At 39.4% G+C, this 25,036-nt stretch overlaps 1 protein-coding gene across 1 annotated transcript in view; it reads right to left on the bottom strand.

Annotated features, from left to right (window-relative positions):
• Nucleotides 1-25,036, bottom strand: part of ADGRV1 (adhesion G protein-coupled receptor V1) — a 538,647-nt gene that overhangs the window by 35,590 nt on the left and 478,021 nt on the right. The window lies entirely within an intron of this gene.

Genomic DNA, 25,036 nt, shown 5'->3' with positions numbered 1-25,036 from the left:
AAATCATGCAAAAAAAACCTTTATTCAGGAAGATTTTAAAACTACATGGACAAGGAAGTAAAAGCAATGGAGGTTAGGATATGAGACCTTCCCTGTTTCTTTCTTTCTTTTTTTTTTTTGTCTTTTTACTATTTCTTGGGCCGCTCCCACGGCATATGGAGGTTCCCAGGCTAGGGGTCGAATCAGAGCTGTAGCCACCGGCCTACACCAGAGCCACAGCAACGCGGGATCCGAGCCGCGTCTGCAACCTACACCACAGCTCACGGCAACGCCGGATCCTTAACCCACTGAGCAAGGCCAGGGACCGAACCTGCAACCTCATGGTTCCTAGTCGGATTTGTTAACCACTGCGCCACGATGGGAACTCCCCCTGTTTCTTTTTATATGTGGTCATCTTTCACCTTCTCAATGAGCTTCCTCAACCACTAATTCAAAATTTGCCAGCCCCTCATTCCTCTGAATTTGGTTTGATCTCATTCTAACAATTTCCTTATTGTGTTTACTCATATTATCTACACATCCCCTTCTCCCCACCTCCAAATGCAAGTTTCTCAAGTTTCTGTTTTGTTAACCAATTTACCTAAGTACATAAAACAGCTCTCAAAACAGAATTATTAATCAATTAACTCATTAAAGTTAAGCATCTTCTAGTGCTAACTACAGAAAATTCAAAGCTCAGGAACAGAGAAGTGATTACAAATCAATTCAGCAAATGAGATTTGTAAAACAGTAGTGGTAACATTGAGAATAACAAAAATGATTAACACTTATTGCATGCCTACTAGTACATAGTATTTTTACCAGTATTTTTTTTTCTTTTTCTTTTTATGGCTACCCCTGTGGCATAAGTTCCCAGGCTAGGAGTCAAATTGGAGCTGCAGCTGTGGTCTACCCCACAGCCATGGTGACACTGGATCTGAGTTGCATCTGTGACCTACATTACAATTTTTGTGGCCCAATGCCAGATCCTCAGCTGAGCGAGGCTGAGGACTGAACTGACATCCTCATAGAAACAACGCTGGGTCCTTAACCTGCCAAGCCACAATGGGAACTCCTGTGTATCACTCTTAAATCATTTACATATATGGTTTCATTTAACCTCTCAACAGCTTTGAAATAGGTATCATTCTCATTCTCACTTTACGGATGAGGATACTGAAGCACAGTGATATTAAGGAACTTGTCTTAAATCACAGAACTAGAAAATAGCAAGCCAGGATTTGAAGCTGGTAAATATGGTGGAGGGCTTGTGCTTGCCATCTACACACCCTGAAAGATCAATAAATGAGGAAAATGGGTTTTACTATGTTCACTTTCTCCTCAGGCGTAAGAGAAATGGGAGGAGGTTGGGGCAGGGGGGAAATCCCTTTTTAAGATGCCAATATCCTGGCAACAGGCACACCTGAGACTAGCACCTTGAGACTGTCATGGGAGATGAAGTGACAGTGAGCCAAGCTCAACAAAAAAGCACAATTACAGGGAGAAGGTAGATAAGCCAACAAAAGGAAAAGGACACAGGGAGTGGAGTAGGGAGCTACGCAAGATTAACTTTGGCACACTCTATTTTGAATGTTACTAGTATGACTTTTGTCACTGATGGCAATGATCGTTTCCTGACCTGCATTTTGCCAGACTACTCTCAGCCTTTGTAACAGGATTAGAAGAGGTGATGCAATAGAAATTTATGGTTTCTCACTGTTAAACAGTGCTATTTTACTCTTTTCATTTTTTTTTCTTCCAAAAAGAGGTATGAGGTGGTGGTACACCATGACCAGATCAAACAGTGCTGATAAATAACAAGGGTTATTTGGAAATAACCTACAACCAATAGTGCTTTCTTTTTTTTCTAGCCCTGTGTGCGTGCTCAGTTGTTCGTCATCAGTTATAAAAAAGGAAATGACTTCTCTGCCTGAGGAGCAAGTCCCTGGCTAGCATTTGGTAAATGCCTATGAAGTGTATTCAGTAAAAGACTTATTTCCACAACTATGTTCTGTTCAAGAACATCAAAGGATAGAAAAGCATAAGGAAAAAATCATGACAGCCCACCCACTCAAAGTGACAATATATATTCCACATATATGTCCACACCGAGTAATCATAAACAACTTTTCCTGTCAAACTAGTTTTCTCATTGTTTTTTCACTGAAAGTCCCGGAAAGAAGAGGAAAGTGGTTTACTTTATTGAAATCTAGTCTCTCTTGTTTCGGAGCCATGGAAACATTTTTAGATTTAATTTTACTGGTAAATAAAACACTTCTGAAGTTCAACAACAAGTTAAGGGTCCAAGTTTCATTTTTTCCTTTTTTCCCTCTTTAAGCCATATTGACCTTTATAGAAGCAAAAGAACAACATCTGACATTTCGTGGAAAATCAAGAAACATAATTTAGCAATTTTTAACCAGTTGCCGCATGCTAGAGCTTTAGAGTTGCTCAACTCTTTCCAGACACAAATGTCTCACAAGCATGTTTCATATTCTTTTTAAAATCACAAGTAAATAAACAAAATTTTAATGAGATGAGCCTGCCTCACATTTTTGGCTGATGTCATCCTCTCCTCTCTGGGACAACAACAACAACAAAAAAAAAAAAAAGAAAAGAAACAGAAGATACAGATGACACCGTCTCAATGCTGAGCTGTATTTCGTACGTGCAGCACGATAAAGTCAAACCTGCAGGTCCTGACTCGTTTATTCAGACTTCTGGCCCAACTCTCACACCATAAAAAAAAGAAATACACCCATGAGCTCAGGGGTTGACATTTCTTTCGCTTTGACCCACGTCATCTGCTCACGTGGCTCATTCTTCCACTTGGAACAAAAACTCTCTGTGGTCTCCACCCCAGCCACTGGACTATTTTTGGTGAAAATTCCCCATAGTCCGGTGGATGGATGGGCACATTCAATGAACCATTAAGGAAGGAGCACAAAGCATTTTCTGTAGGCTGCTTACTCAACTCCTCTACCTTTGATTTCCACAGCTTGTATTTAGCTCCAGGTGAGGAACAGAAATAAGCCCTATTCCCCGACACTCCCCATTCAATTGCTTCTTTATCTCTCCTGTCTTCACAGCATCTCATTCCCTTTTGCGTGGACAGACTGCAAGTTGCCAAGCACAGCCGAGGAGGTTCTGGCCTGGCTCGCCAGGCATGTGACTTTCCCTATCTATCAAGGATGATTGGATTTGTGCCTGGTCTGGAGCTGATGATCTGAGCAAGGCTGAACCCAGTGTTTTGAAGTCAGCAAGAACATCCAGAATGGCCAGCTTCTCCCGCTTCTCCTCTAGGACCAGCCTTGGACTGGGGGGTCACTTGAGGGGATGGATCATCCAGAGGCCACCCGGAGCGTCGGGGTTTGTTCCAGACTATGTGCAGGAGAAGGGTCTAAGAATTCTTCCAACAACCCTGATTTTGTAAAATGTCTGTATAAAAAACATGTAAATGACAAGCAAAGCCGGAAAAGAATTTCTTTTCCCTAATCCACATGAACTATGAGGGAGAGAACCCTTTAGAGAGCACCTCCTAGGTAAGCCAGAGGCCCAAAGCTGGCAGCTTGAACACTGCCTGCCCACAGGTTTTGATTGGCCTGCTCACTATTTAAAGGTTGTCTTTAAAGAGCTGCCAATATTAACAAATTAGGCGCATTCACATAAAAATCAGATTTCTGGCTTCTCTAGAAAAAAAATCAGAAGATCTGGCTGATATGGGATTTGCTTCCTGTGTAGCAAACACTTCACTGCAGCCAAGTAGCTGCTGCCCCTTTAGATGAGGCACACTAGCTCTTGACTGCAGGCCCCAGTCTGGTTTTCCCAGCTGCTGCTGCTGGCAAATGCAGCCTAGGTACCTAGGAGAGATCCTGGTAGAAGCACCAGGTTCTTATCAGTATTTCTTGGAAAGACTTTGCCTTATACTCCTCTCACTCTTTCCATCCCCTTTCTACCTGCTTCCGAGCTGCCCCGTGGCTGCATGGGCACTTACTAGTAAGAACCCTTTTCCTTTGCCTTTGCCAAAGGCTCTGAAGTCCAGGAAAGCCAAAATGCTACCACTCTCTGATGGCGCTGTGTCTATGAATTCAACTGCATTGGCAGAAAAAGACTTATGAGTGAGGAAGATATATAACTCATATAATTGAGCCAAGTATTTGTCAGTGAACAGATGTAACTTTGTGCCAAGGGAGAGAGTTCTAAGGGCCAAAGGAGAAGTGTGTGTGTGTGTGTGTAGTTTTATTTTATTTCTTAATGCGGGTCCCAAATTGGAATGAAAAGTTGATAAATAGAAGGCATGATGTCTGAAGTCAAGATAAGAGCACTCCAATATTTTCTTTGCTTCCACCCATGACTATGGAGATTACATTTAGACTCCATATTCAGGCAGTTGCCAACTCTCTCCTTAGCAAAAAGCAGAGGCTAGCTTCTGGTGACACACAGCATGAAACCCACTGCATGGCTAGGTGATAAGTTGGTAACACAGAGGCAAAAGATAATTAGGAGTGATTTTCAAAGTGCTTCGGGGCCAGCAGCTGTAAGACGCCAGTTGACTGCACAGCAGTAGGGCAGCTACATTTCTCTCTTTCACACAGTTCTAAAAACATAAGCAATCAACTCTTGGCTGACTTTAGGAATCCAGTTTCCTGCCTATGATTCCTCACAGCACCTGCCATTATTAACTGTTCCTAGGAATGTGCATTGGTTTATGAAATTGCACAGATCCGGATGTTTTACTCTTTCCTCTCACCCTTTCTGAATTGGGAAATGCATCGTGTCTCCTAAAATGAACAAACCAGAAATGCCCTGCTGAACATTATTAGGTGGATTTGGGGGGGCTTTATTTTTTCAACACAGAAATGGATTCTTGCGTGCGGAAGGCTTGCTGTCTCAGGGGATGGCATACATAGTTATCCAAGAATTACTGACAGGACCTCCAAATGTGTGAGAATGATCAAGAGAGAGAAACAACAAAAAGAACAAGATGCAATTGAAAATAGATGTTGAAAGGGAAAGAAAAATGATAAGAAATTCCAGCTGATGAAATGGAGATAGAGGAAGAGAAAAAAGAGACCTCCCAGTGGTTTTAGATGGATGCCAACGATGCTAGGTTCGGAGGACCCCTCAATGGTCCCATTCTCTATGCCTTAAGAATGAGATAAGGTCCTTTCACTGCAGTGCCTGCTAGTGCAGCGGCTAAAACGGCAAGTGGTCTCTGGACTCAGTGGGTCCTCAGCATTATGAGAGGGGGAGGGGTTATGATTGGGAGAACATGGAAGACACTCTGGATTACAATTTTATTTTGTGCATTTATGTATTATATATTTATAGAAAATTCCTTTCATGCTCCTGGAGATGGCTCTCTGAGTCAGTGACAGTGGTAGGAGCATGAGCATCCTTGATCAGGGTCCTTTTCCAGCAAAATAAACTCCCTGGTGGCTGTCTCTGAATTTGTCTTTACAGAGGGAGTACAAGAGACCAAAACTAAATGTTTGCAGTGGTTAAGGTATTTATAAAAGAATGGTTTTTTTTGTTTTTGTTTTTGTTTTTTTTAGCAGTTGTCAAAAAGTCATTGAAACTGTTCTGATAGATTTCATAGAATATAGTGAAAAGATTTTGTTCAGGTCACCTCCCTACCCCCACCCCAGGGCCTTTTCAACTCTATCTCCTTTTAATCTACATAAGCTTCATTCCAGCTAGACAAAGATAACTGTGTTCATTTCCATCCTGTGCCATTTTCTTTCTTTCTTTTTTTTTTTTTCGTCATTTTGCCATTGCTTGGGCTGCTCCCGAAGCATATGGAGGTTCCCAGGCCAGAGGTCGAATTGGAGCTGTAGCCACTGGCCTACACCAGAGCCACAGCAATGCAGGATCTGAGCCACATCTGCAACCTACACCACAGCTCACGGCAATGCTGGATCCTTAACCCACTGAGCAAGGCCAGGGATCAAACCCGCAACCTCATGGTTCCTAGTCGGATTTGTTAACCACTGAGCCATGATGGGAACTCCCTGGGCCATTTTCCACCCCTTTCTTCTATTTGAAAAAACGTGAAGAGACTCCAAATTTGGAACCCTTTGCAGCCCAGCTCTAGGACCACACCTATTATGAAGCCATCTCCGTCTTTTCTAGATCTTTCAATGAACTTCTTTAATTACTGTTGTTGCTAAAATGATCATGAATGACTAGGTCATAAGCATCTCCATCACAGTAAAGCTAACTAATATTTCTGAGCATTCCTTCATCTCCACAAACTTGGCCACACTTCACATACAGTATGTTATTCATGTTATTCAATCCTAAGGTAGGTACTATTATCATTCCCATTTTTCGGGGAGGGGTAGGGTGGGAACTGAGGCTTAGAGAAATGAAGTACATTTTCCAATGACACCCAGTAAGTGAAAGAAAATTCTTGTTCAGTATCATCAATTTAGCATCGAATTATGAACCTTTGCATCTCTTGAGTTGCTATTTACACAGTTATCGAACTATTTCAAATGTACTGTTTGGACAAGGGGTTTTAGTACGAAGCAAAACTGGAGTTTCAAATACAAAATGTACTCTTCTTTCAATCTAGTGATTGCTTTTTCAGGGTTCTGAGAGACTTCTGAGATACTGGCGATTGAGCAAAGAAAAGCTTGGAGAGCACCTACCAGTGAAAAAGAAGAGTGACAGCCCAGAAGAACACTGGGATGTCATCTGGGATCAGCGGCCTTTTGCTGGAAACCCAAGCCCTTATAGGTTTGTTGTTCTAGAGCTCCTCTCACTCTCTGAGATCTGGGTTTTCCAATTTGAAACAAAAGAATGGCAGATAAGCACAGGGACTTGCAGAAGATACAAGAAAGAATGAATGGCAAAAGCAACGTCTCCAAAATGTTTCTGGTTTCTCACGCAGAGCGTTCATTATCAATTTTTTTTTTTAAAATAAAGTTTTGGAATAGAATCATAAAGTTCCAGGGCTAGACAAGATACTGTCTGATTCCATTTGTCTTATAGACAGGAAATTTCAGCCTCATGACTTGGCCAGAGCCACACAATTTGCTAGTGACATGTCTATGCTCCCCATCTCTTCGTTCAAACCTGTTTTCTTGGGTCATCACGACCCATAAGTACAACTTATTTCATAGGCAAGTCCATACATGCCTGTTTATATGTGTGCTATATAGTAATACACTCGTAACAAATTTCTTTTTATGATGATGTTCTTCCAACACTATTTTAGCCCCAAATGAAAATAAAGAGAAGTAGAAAATTTATTTATTTTTATTTTTATTTTTTTGTCCCTTTGCTTTTTTTTTTTTTTTTTCCCCCTAGGGCTGCTTCCGAGGCATATAGAGGTTCCCAGGCTAGGGGTCGAATTGGAGCCATAGCCGCTGGACTACGCCAGAGCCACAGCAACGTGGGATCAGAGCTGCATCTGCAGCCTACACCACAGCTCATGGCAACGATGGATCCTTAACCCACTGAGCAAGGCCAGGGATCAAACCCATAATCTCATGGTTCCTAGTCTGATTCGTTAACCACTGCGCCACAATGGGAACTCCAGAAGTAGAAAATTTAAAAAGAAAACTTAGTAACTTAGCAAGTCAGCCTCTCCAGCCTTGGCTCCTCCATCCGTAAGTGAAGTCGTTGATTTTGATTTAAGAGTTTTAAGTCAGTGAGAAGCTTACAGAATGATAAAACTACTTTTGGTGCCCAAGAATTACCCAAGTTGTTATAGGGAAAGGAGCAAAAAAGGCAATAGATGTCATAGGAGACAATAATCCAGAGGAGCAGAAAACAAAGAAGGTTAGGCAGGGGTAGGTGACGGCTGTAAAGAGAAGGAAATGATAAGCAGTGTTGGTAACAAAAGAGAAATGCAAGGAATCGCCCAGAACTCTGGACACGTGGAATGAGAAGAAGACCTGTGTAAAAGAAGAGTAATGCATACAAGAAACAATGAGTGGGAATGAATCCTACAGCTGTGAGGGGTAGTAGCGACAGCCACGATGATGCTAGGAAAGTTCACAGTGACAGGGAGAGCGGTGAGCACAGTATAACCATAACAGGACAGAACGAGCCTCTTTCTCTCAGGTCTACAAAGAGAGGCAGGAGAAAGGAAGAGAGTTAGTGAGCATCAGGGTCAGGGGTGTATATGATTTTTTTAATCCACACTGATTAATGAACCCATCTGGTGATTCAAACAAAGCCAGGTTTTAAAACAGATTCTACATTGGGTTTCTATTCACTTTTCATTAAAAATGTGCATTCCCTGCTTGAGAAAAAAGAGCACATGATGAAATTAAGCACCAAGGACTAGCTAAATGTGGTTTTGTTTTGGTAGAGATGACCTTTCTGTTTCTCTGACTTTACTTTTCCTAATAAAATGTTTGATTTATATGGTTTAGAGGCATAAAAAAAACAAACACTGTGGACTCTGTCCAAAGACTAAAGTACTAAATTATAGTGTACTAACAGAAACCTACCAGTTGCAAAACACTGTGGCTTTTATTATTTATACATAACATACTGAAACATGGAAGAAGAGGACAAAATGAGGATTTTATAAGCACATCTTATCAAAAAACCTTTAAAAATGTGGGTGATACATCCAGAAAATCATTTGCAGCAATGATTCAAAGGCACCTTCAAGATAACTCTTGCATTTGCAGTTCCCATCTCTATTGTTCTAGTCTAACATTTTTCTGAAAATTTAATTTTGAAGCGGAGCTCACAGGTAAAGAACAGAACTGAGAAGCAGTTCTAGTGTAGAACCTGTAGTCAGTTTCTGAGGTTAATAGGAACTTGCCAGTCTTTGTTTACCTGTAGCACATTATTTTGCTTTACTGAAGACCGCACTGTTGAGAGACATCCAAATACTTTGTCTTAGTCCAGTATATAATTGTAAATAAAAAACATTTTCTTGGTTGTTTCCTCAAAATATCAAGACTGGTTTGGAAATAACTCAATCTGTAAATGGGTAAAATTCAAGATGTGAAAAATTTTGCAGATTTTTTTCTATAATGACTACTTAATTCGCTTCTTTAGAAGAAAGCAAACCTTTAAAATATGATGAATGAGATTGTCTGAATAAAAGAAAAGCAAAAGGCTATGAGAGAAAGTTAAATTTCTCAAAAGTATCTCAGAGGAATGTGGTATTAAAGTGTCCACAAGGATGACAACTTCTCTTAAATTTGTCTTGAGCATGAATATTTATAAAAGGTTCTGAGAAATATAAATACATTATTATTAATGTGGAAAATTATTATGAATAAACTTATTACTGATACAGTATATTATAAGAAAAATTAAAAAGAAGCAGGTTCTTCACAGACTGAGAAACACCTAACTAAATATTCACATTTGGGATGAGAAGGAAAAAGGGAGGCATCCTTGTACAACCTCCCTTTTATTTCTAGAGTGATTCTTCATGAAAAGTGGAGAACTTAGAAGTCTATCATCTGTAATTCGGGTGACATTTACAACTGTTATAAAATTCATTAGTAAGACTATAATCCCCTCCAACTCGCTGTAATAAAGCAAAAGTCTACAAGAAAAAGTTAAATTTGTTGAAAGTATCTCACAGGAATGTGGTATTGAAAAGTGTCCACAAGGATGACACTTATCAGTAGCTTTGGTTGTTCCAAGAACTGTTGCTCTGTTAGACTTCAAAGGCTTTCTTTTCTTTTCTTTTCTTTTCTTTTTTTTTTTTTTTTTTTGCTTTATAGTTGCCGCACTCATGGCGCACGGAAATTCCCAGGCTAGGGGTGGAATCAGAGCTACAGCTGCTGGCCACAGCCCACAGCAACACAGGATCCGAGTTGCATCTGTGAGCTACACCAGAACTGACAGCAACACTGGATCCCCCAGCCACTAAACAAGGCCAGGGATCGAACCCGCATCTTTATGGATACCAGTCAGATTCATTTCTGCTGCACCACAATGGGACCTCCCTTAAGGGCTTTCTGATAAAAAAATTTATCAGGGTAAATTTATTCAATTTCAATGCACCTGTCATTCTTTATTGAAAAAATTTTAAAAATTTCTTTGAAAATCTTCTTTGTAGCAATTGATCAGGTCAGTAATAACAGCTCTAGCAATCAGGTGGAACAGTTCCAGTAAGCTTTCTTCCTGCACTAGCCCATCTCTTGCTGCGCTGGGGGTGGAGGTGAATACTCAGTGATGAAAAAACACATCTTCAGTACAAAATGCTGCAACCACATCAGCAAACAAGAGGCTGCACATACACTCTAATAGGAGAGAAACCAGAGAAGCAGAAGGAAGAACACCAATTTCCTGACTTCGTTTTAAGAGACCCAAGCACATCTGGGACAATTGCTCCCTGAATTGAATATAGTCAGTGAATCCAAAGTTTCCACTCCTTTTTTTTTTTTTTTTTGCAGTTCCATCATTTCAGTTGGCCTGCCTAGCCCCAGTTACTGCTATGTTTACTATGTCTGTCTTCCCAGCAAAGATCAAGTGGAGAACAATAAAGCCCAAGACTTAGTGTTTTCCTAGAAAACATATTAACTGTACTATGCTTTCTCGGCCATGTTTTGTTTTGTTTATATTTAGGGCCACAGCCATGGCATGTGGAGGTTTTCAGGCTAGGGGTCGAATCGGAGCTGTAGCCATCAGCCTATGACATAGCCACAGCAATGCAGGATCCGAGCTGTGTCTACAACCTACACCACAGCTCACAGCAACACCAGATCCTTAACCCACTGAGTGAGACCAGGGATCAAACCTTCATCCTCCTGGATGCTAGTCAGATTTGTTTCCACTGAGCCATGATAGGAACTCCATTGCTGCCATGTTTAAATGTAGTAGAAATTCATTTAAAAGTAATATGTGTTAGGGATTTCAGAAAAGAGTGGAGTAGATGGATGAGAGTGCTACCAGAGGTTTGGGAAACCCACTCCATTTGCCCTGTTTAGCTCAATGCAAATGGCTTTTGGGTCTCCTTTAAGAAGCATCATCCTAGATGCTTTGAGCCTGGGCCATGCAATCCATTGCCTGTTTCTTCTAGGCCTGTCTTAGTTTCTAATTGTGTCTCATTTTTTAAGTTTTTTCCTACCCAGTAAGGTCTATGTATATATTCCACCACTGGTCTAGGTGGAAGGTGGTTCAATTATAGCAGCAGTTAACAGCATGGGCTCTAGAGAGTGGCTGGGATGATGAGAGATGGGAAGAGAAAGCAAGGGACTTATGAGGGAGCCAAAAACATATCACCGATTTCATGTTTTTCCAGACCTTTTCCTGCCTTTTTGAGGGCAAAGATCCTGTTTTTTTATTTCTGTTCCAGCTTTCTCAGTGTTTACAAGTGTCCCCAGCAAGCAAAAGGAATCTGACCTGCTAACCTGACTTGATGTTCTAAGTCACTTCTATTAAGACTGGCTAACTTACAGAACTAGGGAAATGAAGGATGTCAGATAACTTTGGACAGCGTAGTCACTGTGGAAACTTCTGTCTGATCTGAAGCCCGCTGCCCCACAGACCCCTCAGTGAGGATCTTCAACTAAGCCAAAAAGGGACTGTTTTTTGGGAGAATGAAACTTTACAGTGAACATTAATGTTAAAATAGATGAACGTGTGTTGAAATACATCACCTTTTAAAAATGGAAGGTAACAAAACAATAATGCATATGTTAATTATGCTTATTTATTCATTTCATTTTTCCTCTTCATGCACTTTAATTAAGCAAAACTTTTTAATTCAACAAGCATTTGTTGAATAGCTAACCATGAATACAACCTTCTGCTAAGGTACTGTGGAGTAAGTAAATAATAAGAGGTTCTTCTGTCTTCCAGTATCACAGAGTCTAGCACGGGAACTGATCACAGTTTCTCGACTCCAAGCTCATGAGTTACTGGTTATATGACCTTAGCTAAGCTACTTAACTTCTCTAAGCCTCCATTTCTTTGTATGTAAAATGGCAAATAGTCTCTACCTTGTAAGATTGTTGTAAGGATTAAGTGAAATAAATACAATTCTGCATAATAAGCACTTAATAAATATTAGTTATATTTTTGTGATTTCTATTGTAAGTCTATCTTAAGCATAGAGGCATGGAGACACGTCGTCTAACATTTACATACCCAAACACTTTCTATATATATTAATGCTTTTCAATGAATGCATGTAAAATTTCCAGTGTTATGATATATTGGCTCAAACAATAAGGTAAAATACATGTAATCTATCATACTACTACTTCATTTATTTATTTATATGCTTTTTAGGGCTGCACTCTCGGCATATGGAAGTTCCCAGGCTAGGGGTCAAATCAGAACTACAGGTGCCAGGCTATGCCATAGCAACATGGGGTCCGAGCAGTGTCTGTAACCTTCCCCACAGCTCACGGCAACACTGGATCCTTAACCCACTGAGTGAGGCCAGGGATTGAACCCACAACCTCATGCATACTAGTCAGATTCGTTTCCACTGCGCCACGACAGCAACTCCACATACTACCACTTTATAATGAGAGTTCCCAGAGAGTATGAAGTCCCAGAGTGTTCCAAGGCATTAGTTATGAACAAACGACACACTATAATTTATAATTAATAGGTTTTATGTTTACATCATACTTTTAAGTATCTATACTGGGGTCTTGTAGCCACGTAAGATCATACGATGATAGCTTAGTGAATGTGGCCTCTAGCATCATCAGAGTTCTGAACAGACTGAATAATCCGCACTTACAGAAGCACTGTTAGCCATTTCAGTGATTGGCTATGACGATCCAAAGCTCATAGTTTTTATTGGTATGAAAATAATCTTAAATGAGTATGCAATTACAGTATCACATTAGGGAAAGGAGAAGGGCAGCTAATGTTATCATGCAGATTTTATGTGATGGAAATTTTAAAATATTTTTGGGTCGATGCCACAGAGGCCTTATAAAGTAAGCAGTCATAACTTATTTCAGAGAAATTAAATAAATTGTCTAAGATCACAAAGCTAAAAATTAGTAGGGTAGCACTTGTATTCCAAAACATTTTAAACTCACTATTTCATGCTATTTCTCAAGCTACAGAAAATATTATTTAAAATACTTGCAAAGGAAAACAGTGACACTGAATTGATTTACTCTGAAGTATGAAGAAAGAACTTCTTGGATTTGAAATAAATTTTTGAAATTTCAGTTTATATTTGAATTTATGCCAAAAAATTTTTTTTCAGTAGGGTTTTAGTTGGCATTTAAAAAAAAATCTACATTCTTTTTTTTTCTTTCTTTCTTTTTTGGCTGTACCTGTGGAATATGGAAGTTCATGGGCCAAGGATTGAATTTGAGCTGCAACTCCAACTACACTACAAGTGTGGCAATGACAGATCCGTGATCCATTGTGCTGGGATGGGGATCAAACTAGTGCCTCAGCAGCGACACAAGCCACTAGCAGAGACAGCACTGGATCCTTAACACTGAGCCACAGAAAGAATTCCTACAAGATCCACATTTTGAGAAGGCAAACCTATTTCCTAGGGCAATAACCTTTTGAAACATGGTTGCTTCTCTGTTATGTGTGGTTTAATTGGTTAATTTTAGTCTTGTGAACTAGCTATGAGATTATTCTTTAGCCAGAATATCATTGCTGAATCTCAGTCTTCAGTTGGTGGATTACAAATTCTAAGATCTTAGTTTTTATTTTAAAAAATACAGTATCCAGGAGTTCCCCTGTGGCTTAGTGGTAATGAACCTGACTGGTATCCATGAGGACTCAGGTTCAATCCCTGGCCTCTCTTGGTGGGATAAGGATCCGGCTTTGCTGTAAGCTGTGGTGTAGATCACAGACACAGCTGGGATCCTGTGTGGCTGTGGCTGTGGTGTATGCTGGCAGCCGCAGCTCCAATTTGACCATAAGCCTAAGCACTTCCATATGCCATGGGTGCAGCCCTAAAAAGACAAAAAAATAAATTTTTAAAAATTAAAAATACAGTATTCATATTTTGGTGATATATAAAACAGAAAGTATGCCTGATCAGTTAACTTTAAGAAGCTGCATGAGCAGGCTTCCTTATCAGTTTCCCAGGGGCTCCAGCCTAGCGCATATGTTTTCAACGGTATCCCCAGATAGCTGATGAATTGCAGTGGCTCTAAATATCTTCATTTATTAACATGCATTCTGTTTATGTTAAACATTTATTAGATGTTTGCCAAAATAAATTAAAGACTTTAGTTCCTGGCTCTGATCAAGTTTATACCTTATTAACTCTCACTGAGCACAATTCTACAAGCTGGAGAATATACATTCATATGCACATATACAATAATAAAATAACAACAAAAACACTAAGAAAATAGCAGAGGGAAGGCATCAAAAGATCTAGTATTTGAGGGGCTAAGATCCTGGAGAGAATGACAATCCATTGAGTGGGGGAGCTCTATATTTACTGCTGTTTTTGTTTTTCTTCGGGGAATTTTCCAATTCAAAGTGAGGTGCTTAGAGTTTGAACAAGAAGCAGCAGCCTGGGACTTGCAGCAATCTCACTAGGTTGGGGAGACAAAAAGTAGGATTCAAATCTACTAAAGTAACCAGGATTTGAGGGGCCAAGACTCCAAAGAAAAAGGGAACTGTAAAGGCATTTGCCACTTCTGAAGCTGTCTGCGTGCAGGTTGAAAGGCTAAAACTAAGTAGAAAGCAGCTGCTCAAAAGCTCAAAAGCTAAGCAGAGAACTCAGCAGTTTCCTCGTAGTACCAGGGAGTGAGAAAACAGAGAGTCCAGAGACTGCCCAGGGGGAGGAGTTCCAGAAAACACAGCAGACTTTGAGATGAGTCACTGAGGTTCTCTGAACAAACTTTCAGTTTGATCAAGAGAGGGGGCAAACCAAACTAGATTAGCCACTACAATGCCTGAAACTCAGTTTCTACCAGACCATGGTGATTGGCCCATATTCCATTTGGCATCCAAAAAAAAAAAAAAAATTAAATCCCCTTGCGAGGAAGAAATTTGAACTTATTTTTATATGGGGGTTGCATACCGACTGCCATATTTGAGAATTCACCTGCCAAAGCTTTTGTTTGGCTCACCCAGTGTTTGCTTTTTCCCTTTGCCTGCTTTTGGAAGGAGTGTGCATTATCCAAATCTATAGGTCCACGCCAATCCCTATGATCTCATCATGAGCTTATTTTGCCCACATAAGTCACTACCTTGAAACTGATGGCATGTGCTACACATTTAAAAGCAGATACAAGATGACAGCATCTTTGTTTTAAGCCAGGCACTGTGACAGCAATCAAGCGGGCAGCATGAGGGAACCACCTGTGACGGGGTAAGACCACTCAGGGGCAGAAAAACTGTCTGAAGAGAGGATTTAAAGACTGAGTTTATAAATTGCCTCTCATTTACCTTCACACAGCTTCTGACACCAACATTTCTTTTTGTTCATTTATGTACTTATGGTACTTTAAAAAATATTATGTAATTTACAATTATATATATGTCAATTATATACACACACACGCACACACACACACACACACACACATATATATATATTTTCTTTCTATATTTTATGGCTGCACTTGGCAACTGATGAAAGTTCCTGGACTGGGGTCGAACAGGAGATGCAGCTGTGACCTACACCACAGTTTATTGCAACATAGGGTCTTTAACCTGCTGAGCCACAATGGGAACTCCTACAATTGTACTTTTATACATATATTTTCATATATACTTAGGACAAAACTTAGGTCAAGAATCAGCACCTCTGTTTGGAAGGTAGATAACTAAAGCTCAGAGATGCCAAGTTGTTTGTAGAACAAAGGCTGCACAAAACAACTGCACACTCTTTCTATTACAACTAATGCCTCAACATTAAAGATTGCTATCAGAAAACATGCAAGTACATGTATTTACAAAAAAAAATGTATTCTCTCAACTCCAATGTTGGAGTAATACATGAGATAAGAATAAAGTTTTAAACCCTGGTGAAATTATAAATTAACCACCATGACAAGGAATGTGAATGACTGGGTGAAAATTGGCCCCAAATGTTTACTGTTTGCTTTCTTTTCCCAAAACTGTTTTAACAGTGGAGAAAATGTATTCTGCTGACTCTCATTCTTGTAGGTTTGATATTTCAAGAATCAGAGTGTGCTAGATCCTTTCATAGGTAAGGTGAAAACCTACAGAGCCCAAGAAGCCATGCTACAGTGCTGCCCCCAGAAAACCAGGTTTTGTTTTGTACTCTCCTGTCACAAATGCTACACTATTAGTTCTTGTTTTATCTCAAGAATCTAATTTATGACTAAACAAAAAAAAATTATGCCCAGGACTTTAAAAATGCAAAAAAAAGGGGGGGGTTAAAGGGATGCTCTTGTGATGCAGCCAGTTAAGTACCTGGAGTTGTTACTGCAGTGGCTTCGGCCACCTTGCTGTGGCATGGGTTCAATCCCTGGCATGGAAACTTCCATATGCCATGGGCATGGCCAAAAAATGTGGCTATAGAGGGTATAAGAAAAAACTGAAATGAGAAAACCACAGGAAAAGAAAAGAAGATAGGATTAGGGGAGGAGAAATGTAGGCACCTGTTTTGCAAGAATGGCAGCAGGTGTCAAAAGATAGTCTATTCACCCCAACATCACTAAACCTATATTTAGAGAAGACATTCACTGGCAGATCAGATCCTGATACTTTTATTTAGAGAACCCAGTACAAACAAAAGTAAACATCCTGCAGTCTGTCTGAAGAGCCCTGCTTGGCCAATCAAGAGGCTAATAGCAAGGTAATGTTAGAAGCTGTCACTCATTGTCAAATGGAGAAGTTTACTGCACGAAAACACAGTTCACCAACCCAGATGCTACTGAACATTGAACAGAGTGGCATGACCTAATTGAGACAGTTTAAATACATCTCCTTGTCTTAGCTTCTGTGTATTTCCTTGTAAAGTTATAGCAATGTTCGAGTGTGTTTTGAAGAGCACAGGAGGCATTCATTAGTTTCTGAATTTCACTGTCCAAAACTAGTGTAGTGATTTTTTTTCCACTGAACTTGACGTGGTTCTGGGACAAATCAGTGATAGAGTCCCAACCTCCCCTGGCTTCTACATGTTTATTCCAGGGATTTCTGGGAAGACTGCTTTTCCACTCTTCATGAATAGTTCATGTGCTAGTCTCCAATGGAAACAAAGTGACATTTCTTATTACTGCTGGCTGTTGGAAAGCAATTGCAAAGGGAGTGCCTTGAAACAATTAGTCCTCTGTAACTGATTATTTAACAATGTGTATTTCCCAAGAGCTGTTTATCCTCAAAAGAAAGCAGCCAAGACTAAATCTGTACTGTATCTAAGCAGACACCTGCACCTCACAGAAGAAAATTAAAGGAGGATTATTAATTTTCTTCTTTTTTCCATTTGTGATGAACTCTGTAGCTTTTCATGAGCAAGGAAACAGTCCATTTCTTTTACCTTAAGGACTATTTTCCTTGGGAAAAATCTCTATAAAAGATGGTTTTGGTTTTAAAGCTGAAATTCAACATATAACAACAAGAGATACATGAAAAGCAAAGAAAGGAGAAAAGAATTAAGAAAGAGAAGGAAGGAAGGAAGGAGGGAGGGAGGGAAAGAAAGAAGGGGAAAAAAAGAAAAGAGGCACTATTTTTGAGTTGAAGAAAAAAATGCTTTAGGTGTTCAAGGCACTCTAGTAGTCACCAAAAAACAGTAATTTTTTAAAACGTAGGAGAAACTGTTTCCACCTTTGAGTCACTAATTTCCCTAGCTGTTCAAGATATGGGGCTAGGAAAGAAGATGATTTTAAACCAGATGACCTTAAATTTGAACACAGGCTATATATTTTTAGCTACAAATTTCATGTTGCAACTCTCTTCTCCGAAATAGGGAATGATTCAAAAACTGCCAGAGAACATCTCGGGACCAGATGCTTGGATGAACGAACAAGTACAAGTCAGTTTCAGAGAGACAGTCAAATAAGATTCTAAAGAATGCAATCTCATAACTCACATTCTGAGAAGTGTCATATCCCCATACTATGTAAAGCTCTGCTCCCTTGCCAACTGATGCATTCCTAAAATAATGCATTTTAGCTTTTGGAAAGCTTCTTCTCTGTATAAGAAACTTCTCCAAAAACATTCTTTAGCATCTTCAAAAAGCTTACGCCTCTTTACTGCTGGCTATCCTCATTATCTTACATGGGATTCCCTACATGTAAGAAGACAGTCAGTGAAATTTTGACTTAGCAAATGAAAGAGAGTTGTATAGAAACCTGAAATAAATGCTGTATGTAAGTCTGAAGCTGAATGGTCCTGCTTAAAAACAGAAATGCATTTTAGAATGTAGTTAAGCTTGGACTGATGCATGAAACATTTAAAAAGTGTTGCATAGGCACTGACCAATGACCATTGACAGATGAATGGATAAAGAAGACACATGTATGTGTGTGTGTGTGTGTGTGTGTGTGCACACACGCGAGTATGCACGTGTGTACATACACACAATGGAATATTACTTAGTCATAAAAAAGAATGAAACAATGCCATTTTCAGCAGCATAGATAGACCTAGAGATTATCATACTAAGGGAAGTAAGTCAGAAACAGAAATACCATATGATATCATTTATATGTGGACTCTAAAATATGACAAAAATGAACCTATCTACAAAACAGCAACAAACTCACATAGAGAACATACCTGTGGTTGTCAATGTGGAGGGGGTAGGAAAAGGATAGAGTGGGAGGTTGGGCTTAGCAGATGCAAACTATTATATATAGAATAAGTAAACAAGGAGTTCCCGTCGTGGCGCAGTGGTTAACGGATCCAACTAGGAACCATGAGGTTGCGGGTTTAATTCCTGGCCTCGCTCAGTGGGTTAAGGATCCGATGTTGACGTGAGCTGTGGTGTAGGTTGCAGACACAACTCAGATCCCATGTTGCCACGGCTCTGGCGTAGGCTGGCGGCTACAGCTCGGATTCGACCCCAACCTGGGAATGTCCATATGCTGCAGGAGTGGCCCAAGAAATGGCAAAAAAACAACAAAAAAAAAACAACCAAAAAACAAAAAAAAGGAATAAGTAAACAACAAGGTCCTACTGTATAGCACAAAAAATGATATTGAATATCCTGTGATAAACCATGAGGAAAAAATATGAAAAAGAATGTGTGTGTATATATATTTGAATCACTTTGCTATACAGCAGAAATTAATACACCATTGTAAATCAACTATATTTCAATAAAAATTTAAAATATTTCCTTTTAAAAATTGTATCAAATAATAAATATCAAAAAATCAGAATATAATAAAAACGTACCCTTTTCCATCATTTTTAGAGCACCTATGACATAATAATGAAAAAAAAAAAGAGGCAATAGTTGCCTCTGAGCAAAACATAAAAGCCGAGGATAAGATACATAATACACTTTTGTAATCATGGGTGTTGACAAAAGAAATAAGAAAATACAAAGGCCAGTTTAAAAAAAAAAACATTAAATTTTCATGAAATATACTTGGCAGATCTTACTATATAGCCATATTCCATGGAAACGTCCAAGTAGAAGACATGAAGTAGTTTATAAATTAAATGAACCTTAACAAACCCTAGAGAAATCATAGTTTCCAAGTGTTTCTTAATAGGCATTCCTTTTAGGACTGACTCACTGAGCACTGGTACTTGGAATGTGCCAGTGTACCAGATACTAGGCATTAGTGATACAAACAGTCATTGCTTCAAAAGTGCCACAGAGATGGGCTTAAGCTCATTAAACAGGAGTTTAAAATATTTTTAGTTTTCATTTACATTTAGCTTGATTTCAGTTCCTCCAAGAAAGGGATCATAATGACTCCTTTTATGTCTCCCCTTGAAATATAGTTTAATACCCAATAATCCTCCTTAATTACCAAACCTCCCAACTCCATAAGAGCTCCATAAACCTTTTCCCTGTATATGTGCTTGGATAGGTTATACTGGCTACCATTTTAATCATAAGGCTTAATTCATTTCATTACTGCTGAATTACAATTACCGATTTCAGGCTTCCAACCCAAATCTGATCGGTTTCTCTCCAAGCAGTCATTTCCTTACCATCTTCCAACCCACCATAATTTGTTATTTACTTTCTATCTAGAAACTGCTCCTTAGCTTTTATTATTTTTACCTCAAGCTTTTAACCCCATCCTCTCAACATATGTCCTTGCTTTTTGCCTTTTAGAGATGAGAGAGGGCATTAGATGCAAATTCCAACTTTCCACACTTTCAGCTCCAGAGTAGTTTTCTGTGTACACCTATCTATCCATCCTTCTTTCCTGATCCTCAGAGAAACACATCTCCCCTGGTCTCATACGAGCAGCATCTCCTCTGCTCTTCCTGCCCTGTCCATGATCTTGCCAAGGCAACCAGTCTTCCCTCCAGTTGTCAGTTTCTTCTTCTCTGTTGGCTATTCTCACAACAAGAAAACAAAACCCTCAAACTTCCTTTGAACCAAACTAACTTCCTTCCTACCCTATTGCTTTCTCTTTCTCATTCTTCATTAAACTTCTTGAATAAAACAAACAAAACACTTGTTCTTTATCTGAATAACTGCTTTGCATTCATTATGCCATTTAGTTAAATCACATTGTAATCCTAAATGGTATTTATTCCTGTTTCACAGATGAAGAAAAGAGAACTGAGTATCAGTGACTCAGCTGAAGTCAACCAAATAGTAAGCAGGCTGGTGGGGTTACGATTATGCTTTCCTTTAACCAGGGTTTCTCAACCTGTGGTTTCTAAAGCAGCTGCATCAGCACCACCTGGAACTTGTTAGAAATGCAGATTTTCAGAACTCACCTTGATTTACTGTATCAGAAACTCTGGGTGTGGGACCTACAATCTGTGCTTTAATAAGCCCTTCGTGTGATCCTGATGACAACACAGTTTGGGGTCCAATGTACTGGACCACACTGTCCTTCAGTTCTCATCCTATTTAACATCTTGGCTACACTTCACAGAATTAGGTGTTGTTTTCTTTTGAAGTTTTCTTTTCTACCAGCAACTCCAAGAGTGATTCTCTTTCACTAAGAGTCTCCTTCACTAGCTTTCTTATTAAAACATTGGGAGCCAAATCTCATCAATTCACCAACTCTGCTATATATGTCCCAGAACCCTCTCTTGATGTGATCTCCCTGTTGACCAGAGGAGTCAGTGCCCAGCCATTCACCCAAGCCAGAATCTCTAGGGGATGTTGCTCTCTTGCACCTTACATTCCTACATTTAATTGGCAAACCAAATTTCATCAATATTTATCTCTATAATATTCTTAAACCCATCACATAGTCTCTATTCCCAGGTGTACTGCTAGAACATTGTAGGCTGGAATATAATAACCTTCCTGTCTGGAGCTGCTCTTCTTTTCAATACCCTCCTCAACACTTTCAATTATCCTTTTAAAATGTAGGAATAGGTATGTCATCCCCATCCAAAATTTAAAAATTAGAAACAAAAATAATGAAATTTAAAAAATCAGATCAGATCAAAATAACCCAACTTTGATGACTTCCTTTTACTGAAAGCCTGAAGGTTAACATCCCCTTGCGAGCATGGTAATATGGAGATTAAGCCAACTTAGCATTCCATTTTCTCTCCACTACCACCTTTCTAACTTCAAAATCTTTCTTCCTCCCCAGCCTGCTGCTTAACGTAGGCAAGATTAATCATACTTCCTTTTTGCAGCCTAGGCTAACACTGTGTTCTCTGCCAGACATACCCATCGCCAACCATTTACTCATCACTTATTTAATGAACACTAATTTTGACAAACTCTGAGGCAAGTAAAATAACTGAATTAAAAATACTGAGTATAATGAGGTCACATGTACCATCTAAAGAGGGCTGCATCAGGAATTCCCAATGTGGTTCAGTGAGTTAAGAACCTAACTAGTATCCATGAGGATGTGGGTTCAATCCCTGGCCTTACTCAGTGGGTTAAAGGATCCAGCATTCCTGTGAGCTGTGGTATAGGTCACAGATGTGGCTCAGATCTGTTGCTGTGGCTGTGGTGTAGGCCAGCAACTGCTGCTCTGATAAGACCCCTAGCCTGGGAACTTCCATATGCCACAGGAGTGTCCCCCAAAAAGGAAAATAAAATAAAATAAAATAAAGAGGGTAGTATCTACTCAGGACTTGAAAACTGCTGCCGTGCAAGTACTGCTATTAGAGAAAAAATATACATTCAGGTTTTTATGTGAAATATCTCAATTTTAAAAGTTTGCAATTCTAGTTAACCTTAAAAGCTTTTGCACAGCAAAGGAAACCATTAAAAAGAGAAAAGAAAAAACTATCCACAGAATGGGAGAAAATCTCTGCAAACAAAGCAACCAACCCGGGATCAATCTCTAAAATACAAACATCTCATGCAGCTTTATATTAAAAAAAAAAAAAAAGCCAATTAAAAAATGGGCAGAAGGAGTTTCTGTCGTGGCTCAGTGGTTAATGAATCCGACAAGGAACCATGAGGTTGAGGGTTCAATGCTGGCCTTGCTCAGTGGGTTAAGGATCCGGCATTGCCATGAGTTGTGGTGTAGGTCACATATACAGCTCAGATCCCAAGTTGCTGTGGCTCTGGTGCAGGCTGGCAGCTACAGCTCCAATTAGACCCCTAGCCTGGGAACCTCCATATGCCGAGGGTACGGCCCTAAAAGGACAAAAAGAAAAAAAAAATGGGCAGAAGATCTAAATAGGCATTTCAACAAAGACAACAGACCATAGCCAAAAAGCAGATGAAATGATGCTCAATATCACTAATTATTAGAGAAATGCAAGTCAAAACTACCTTGAGGTATCACCTCACACCAGTCAGAATGGCCATTATCAAAAAGTATTCAAACAGTAAATGCTGGAAAGGGTGTGGAGAAAAGGTAACACCCCCCTCCCAGACTTTTGGTAGGAATGTAAATTGGTACAAACACCATGGAGAACTGTATGGAGATTCCTTAAAAAAACTACCATATGATCCTGCAAGCCCACTTCTGGATATATATCTGGAGAAAACAATAATTTGAAAAGATACATGCATCCCAGTGTTCATTGTGGCACTATTTATATACCTAAGACATGGAAGCAACCTAAATGTCCATCAACAGAGGAATGGATAAAGATGTGGTACACACATACAGTGTATATAATGGAATATTATTCAGCCATTAAAAAGAACAAAACAATGCCTTTTGCAGCTACATGGATGGATCTAGAGATTATCATATTAAGTGAATTAAGTCAAATGAAGATAAGTATCATATCATTTACATGTAGAATCTAGGAGTTCCCTGTCATGGCTCAACGGAAACGAATCTGACTAGGAACCATGAGGATGTGGGTTTGATCACTGGCCTCACTCAGTGGGTTAAGGATCTGGCATTGCTGTGAGCTGTGGTATAGGTCACAGATGTGACTCGGATCTGGCATTCCTGTGGCTCTGGCATAGGACAGCAGCAATAGCTCCGATTAGACCCCTAGCCTGGGAATCTCCACATGCCGCAGGTACGGCCCTCAAAAGACAAAAAGACAAAAATAAAAATAAAAATAAAAATAATAAAAATACATGTGGAATCTAATAAAAATGATACAAAAGAACTTATTTATAAAATAGAAACAAACTCTCAGTTCTCGAAATCAAACTTAAGGTTACCACAGGGGAAACTGTGGCAGGGGAAGGAATAAATTAGATAATTGACAAGGATTTGCTGTATATCACAGGGAAATCTATTCAATAGTCTGTAATAACCTATATGGGAAAAAAGAATGGATATATGTATACATACAACTGATTCACTTTGCTGTACCAACTGAAATTAATACATTGTAAGTCAACTACATACCAATAAAAGTTTTTTTTAAAGTTTTCAGCAGATACTTTTTTTTTATATTATATATTTTTTTGCAACTCTACTCAAATTTGTTTAATCCTACAGCTACCCCAAACCAACTTTTATATTCTTAAGACAAAATACACTTCAGCCAAAACAAAAACAAAAACAAAAAAACAAAACAAAAACCTTGATTCATTAATGTTTGGTACCAGATAAAATTATATACACTTAAGTTTATAACTACATTTGAGTCTACATCGGGTTACTGATTTTCTTTTCTTTTCTAGTTTCTTTATACTAATATCATGCCCTAATGATGACTGCCTTATCAAACTAACCACTTCTTTCACAATTTTTCTAAAATGCATGAACAAAATAGTATACTTCCTAGTATCAGTTTTTAGGTCACAATTATTAAGATGTGAAAAAAGAGGCATTCCTGTTGTGGCTCAGGGGTAACAAATCCAACTTGCTTCCCTGAGGACACGGGTTTGAATCCTGGCCCTGCTCAGTGGGTTACAGATCTGGTGTTTCCATGAGCTGTGGCATAGGTCACAGACATAGCTCAGATTCAATGTTGCTGTGGCTGTGGCATAGGCCAGCAGCTGCAGCTCCAATTGGACCCCTAGCCTGGGAACTTCCATATGCCACAGGTGCAGCCCTAAATCGGCAGATATTTTAAAACCCTGTTCTGTGTACCACTGCGTGTCCACCAAATAAAATCCATCTGTAGTATGTCAGTGGAGACTTTGGTGTTAGTTCCACTAGGCCTAGAGATTCAAAGTTGACCAAGACAGGCCTCAGAGCTGAATGGTTCACTTTTGGGGCTCAGCTCAAATACCAGGACAGGCAGGAGTAAACAGGTTCTTCACTCTGCTCACTTAATACTTTCCTTACCCAGCGCCTGCCACAGTGTACCCTTACACTGCCACAGCGTACCCAAGCTACTTGTTTGCTTGCTCTTTGAAGCATCAGCTCCTAGAGGGGCAGGGCTGTCATCTTCATCCTGTAGTCACGGCAGCACTGGCACTCATTACTCATTATTGAGAGATGTCTCTATATCAACTTATAACAACTTGATTTCAAACTTTTAAGCTACTTTCTTTGCCTCCCAAAATTGATATTATGCTTTGATTAGGCACTATGCTGTTAGATAAAATCTCATTAATGACTCTGTCTCCTAAGAAGCAAAGCTAAATGTGTTTTGAGTCATATTTCAGTTATGAGCTATAGCCCTCATATGTTTTTATACAGAGGTTTCTTGCAAGATGGTG

Source organism: Phacochoerus africanus, chromosome 4 (genome assembly GCF_016906955.1).
Source record: "Phacochoerus africanus isolate WHEZ1 chromosome 4, ROS_Pafr_v1, whole genome shotgun sequence".
In the NCBI taxonomy this organism is placed as follows: domain Eukaryota; kingdom Metazoa; phylum Chordata; class Mammalia; order Artiodactyla; family Suidae; genus Phacochoerus; species Phacochoerus africanus.
The sequence above is the reverse complement of the archived record's forward strand: the minus strand, read 5'-3'. Positions and strand labels throughout refer to the sequence as shown.